This window comes from Olea europaea, unplaced genomic scaffold, assembly GCF_002742605.1.
Source record: "Olea europaea var. sylvestris unplaced genomic scaffold, O_europaea_v1 scaffold2596, whole genome shotgun sequence".
Classification (NCBI taxonomy): Eukaryota; Viridiplantae; Streptophyta; class Magnoliopsida; order Lamiales; family Oleaceae; genus Olea; species Olea europaea.
Window position 1 is genome coordinate 105,539 of NW_019244271.1, and position 4,454 is coordinate 109,992.

The following is a 4,454-nucleotide window of genomic DNA, read 5'->3' on the forward strand; positions in this document are numbered from 1 at the left end:
ATAAATAAGGGAAATTTCTCATGATTTTTGTTGACTAGGCAAATTGCATTAACTTAGTAAGATCCCTTGGGGCTCAAGCACAAACCAGAAAGGGAAAAACTCTTCATTAAATTTCAGCGAATTTCTATGAAAATTTCCACTTGCGAAGAACCAAAAATTTGGGAATTATAGAACATTTCTGTCAATTAGTTTTACCAAACATCTTTCTGAATAATAAGATGAAGTAATTTGTTATTAAGAATTTATGTGCATTTTATAAATAAATTTAATCAACATCTAACATATAATAATCTAAAAAAAATTCAGTATGTCAGATAAAAAGCGATTCTAAGGAAAAGAAAAATTCCAATGGTGAAGTTATATAGATCAGTTAACCTTAGACTATTCAACATATTTTATGTCGTTTCTTCGTCAACGTCATATAGATCCTTTTCTTCACTCAATCACTCAAGCGCCTTTGTTTTAGTTAATCCGCAAAGGTTTGTTCATGTCATGCTCTAGGTTCCTTTTTCAATGGAGGCCATATCACCCTGAGAACTGTTGTACCTACTTTGCTTCTATGATTTAAACATCTTAAATCTGTTATTTCTTAAGCTGTCATTCTTCAGTGGCGCCTCTCATTTTCTTGTGGCTCAAATTATCTTAGTTACCTTAAACTTATTTTTATCATAGCTGGTCTTGATACATATCCCATGGAAGTTTCATTTCAACTTGAGGAATTGTGTTGTACTCTAATTTCTCCTTATTCCTAACCAAATGAAGAAGCGGCGGATATGTCTCATGAAATTGTGTTCTTCTCTTCGGTAAACCCAGTAGAGCAATTCAATAGCTGATATCAATACACACAGCACATATAGGACTATCCTAATGGAGTCGGGGAAGAAGATTGATGCCAGTGATGCCACTGCCGTATTGCCAAAGAACACCATACAATGGAAAGGGTATGGTGGGGGGTTACCGTGTAAATTATGAGGCCTCATATTCATGCCATATGCCAGAAAAGCATAGAATAAGAAACTAATAATTGCCATATACATCGTTGTGGAGTGAGTAATAAACGGACTTTTGTCTATTCCGTTGTTCTTCACCTGCAATAAAGCAAGCAATGTAGGAACAATGATGCGAGTGCTTTCACGTTTGGAAGTGATTGAAAACCCTGTATGGAGGATATACAAAATCTGGAATCTAATATAGACATTGGCAGCACGAAATTGTGCCCAGGTCATGAAGTTGAGAGAAGGCATTCCCCTTGTAGTATGCACCACCGGATTTTCAAATCCTATAAGAGAAGAGAAAGGAGGAGAGAACTATTGGAAGGGTTTGTTTACGGGGGGGATGGTATTTTAAAGGTCAGAGTTGCTCATGATATGGGTTTGACATTGCAAATGCTCGACAATTATGTGTTGAGAACTTCATAATAGATCATTAAATGCTCACATGATAGATTGGAGAAAACGCGACAAATTGGAGATAAATTAAAATGATCAGTCAAGGTAAATTAAATGCTCACAACGTGACGGATTGGAGAAAACGTGTAACACGAAATTAGGTACCCTACTTTACTATGGGATTTTGTCTGGACTTTATTTTACATGATTGATCACATCGTATCTTGAATAAATGAACAAACATCTAAGAGTGGTTATTGGGTATGTTTAATTCCTAGAAGCATAGAATGAACAACAAAATTGACAAATTGTTCAGTAATTTTCCTAGTGCTATCCAGTCTGTTTACATCCAACTTATTAAACAAATTGAAAAAGGTTTTGGGTCCTAGCAGACTTAGCAGATCCAATCTTAAAAAAAATTGTTTGAGAAACCTAGTGGTTTTGGATGAAGTGTAGAACATACGGATCTTACCATCCAAGACTTCTTCAGTAACCTATTGTCTATTGACAAACGGGGTAAAAGCTATATTAATTTGAAATTCATTATTTGGGGAAAAAAATTCAAAATCACACAGGCAGCAGGAAATACATGATAAATTTTTAGATAACAGCCATCATGAATTTCTGTTGCCACATCACGAGCTACAACTGGTCCGAATGCTAGAAGACACGGGTTCATGTTCACTCTTTCAAAGATTACAATATCATGTTCATTCTAAAACACGGGGGTTCCCAAGTAACGAGAATCTCTGAAAGAGTGAGACCCTATAAACGGAGTAGAATAGGGATAGAAAAAAAAAAACGTTTGAAGTTGGCAATGAATCCATTCCCAGAAGACGTGCCACAACTCCTTGTGCTTTTGTTCCACAATCTGTATCAGTATCACCACTTGCTGATGAAACATAATGGTAATCAATATGGCTTCTAGCATTTGGACCAAACTAATTTTCATAATCAGAAAACATTTTACAATTAATGTAAACCCAAAATAATTGAAGAGACCCAAGCAAATCAACAACTACGCAATCAAAATGAAAACAAAAATGAAAAACTCGCACCTTTAATCTAGCAACTGAAGATCCAATAACCGATAATTTAACTCCCAGCCTGGGCAGTGAAAGATCGAAAAAATTATAAACAAAAAGGGGTACAAATTGCAATCAACCAATAATGAGGTATTATGCAAAAAATACAAAATTACCGGATTATCTTCAACAATCTTCAAATGTTGAAGGCCGATCGACTTTGGAGAAACGAGAAATTTTGATTTTTTCTAAAGATTGACTGATTAATTTGAGCCGCAGATTTTTCTTCTTCTATGGTTTCATTGGTTTGTAATTTGAATCTTATATAGTATAAATAAATAATATATTTATTTATGTATGATTTGCTCAATAATCTTTGGCTTGAGAAGGAAACAATGAATCAATCAAAGGAAAAAAAATCAAAAATGAAGAAGGCAAGTAGGAAACCGAGAGATAACTGATAAGGGCTGGGTTCCATATATTTTATCAAAAAGAAAAAAATAATAATAAATAAGAGAAACCATATCAATATGGGAACCGACGGTTCCCATACAAGATCCGGGAACCGGACCAGAACCGGCTGGTTCCCGATAATAAGTCCCAAAACCAGTTTTTTTTTTTAAGAGGAATCAGAGCCGAACCAGCCGGTTCTAACCGGTTTCGGTCCGAATCCTGGAAAAAATGCTCACTCCTAAATTCAAGATACGATGTGATCAATCATGTAAAATAAAGTCCAGACAAAATCCCGTAGTAAAGTAGGGTACCTAATTTCGTGTTACACATTTTCTCCAATCCGTCACGTTGTGAGCATTTAATTTACTTTAACTGATCATTTTAATTTCTCCAATTTGTCGCGTTTTCTCCAATATGTCACATGAGCATTTAATGATCTACAATAAAATTCTCAACATATAAATGTCGAGCGTTTGCAATGTCAAACCCATATCATGAGCAACTCTGACCTTTAAATACTATCCCCCCATAAACAAACCCTTCCAATAGTTCCCTCCTCCTTTCTCTTCTCTTATAAGATTTGAAAATATGGCGGCGCATACTACAAGGGGAATGCCTTCTCTCAACTTCATGACCTGGGCACAATTTCGTGCTGCCAATGTCTATATTAGATTCCAGATTTTGTATATCCTCCATACAGGTTTTTCTATCACTTCCAAACGTGAAAGCACTTGCATCATTGTTTCTACATTGCTTGCTTTATTGCAGGTGAAGAACAACGGAATAGACAAAAGTTAGAGGTTCAGACAAAAGCTGGATTTCTTGTCACTCATGTTTTTCTTCCTCTATGTTGTTTTTAAGTTTATTTTGTATAGTGTTCTACGTCTGTGAAATGAATGATTAAAGAATTTAGGATTTTATGAGTAAATCCTAAATTTTCCGTTTTAGTTTTCTTTTGAAAATGGAAGATGGTATGTATTATATGTAACAAGAAAAGAAAATAAAAGATATAATCTGTTGTCTATCTTATTCAAGGCAAAAATATTTCTTGGCTCATTACCAACATCATGTGTCAATGGGATCACTGGCCAAAAACTTCTAGTCTAGCTTGTTAGGCGTGTTCTATGTGTGCAATTGCTCTTAATGATATCTTAGGTGAAAATTGTTGATTCCAAGAAAGGAATGCATTTTAAGATGACAGATATGGAGTTATGCATTTATCCTTCAATTAGATGATATTAATAAATATATAACCAAAATATTGTACACAATGCTAAATATCTTACGAGTGATGTCCATATGCTCGTAGAATTTTTCTTATTTGCAGCAATAGATTTCAAATGATCAACAAAAAGGTACTAAATGTTGAGGCCAAAGGTTTTTTTTTTTTTTTCTTTTCTATAGATTGCTACCACATTACTTACTCTTTGATTTGATTCTAGTTTCACTATTGATCGAGAAATTTGCTTTATTTTGGTAATCAAAAGCAAAATAAGTAGAATTTTTGCTTCTTTCGATAGTGATTGATTGGAATTGGTGAGAAAAATGGTGTTATATATAGAGTCAAATCAATAAGTAGAAATTTTGC

The 4,454-nt window shown here is 34.3% G+C and overlaps 1 long non-coding RNA gene across 2 annotated transcripts; it reads right to left on the bottom strand.

Moving 5' to 3' along the window:
- Window positions 1–1,905: 1,905 nt before the first annotated feature.
- On the bottom strand, window positions 1,906–2,884 carry LOC111382974. Of its 2 annotated transcripts, none has more exons than XR_002700656.1 (3): window positions 2,590–2,884; window positions 2,447–2,495; window positions 1,906–2,280 (listed from the first exon to the last, which is right to left on the bottom strand). It is a non-coding gene; the product is annotated as an uncharacterized LOC111382974 (long non-coding RNA). The 2 variants fall into 2 exon arrangements; XR_002700655.1 differs by having other exon boundaries at window positions 1,906–2,329.
- Window positions 2,885–4,454: the final 1,570 nt, after the last annotated feature.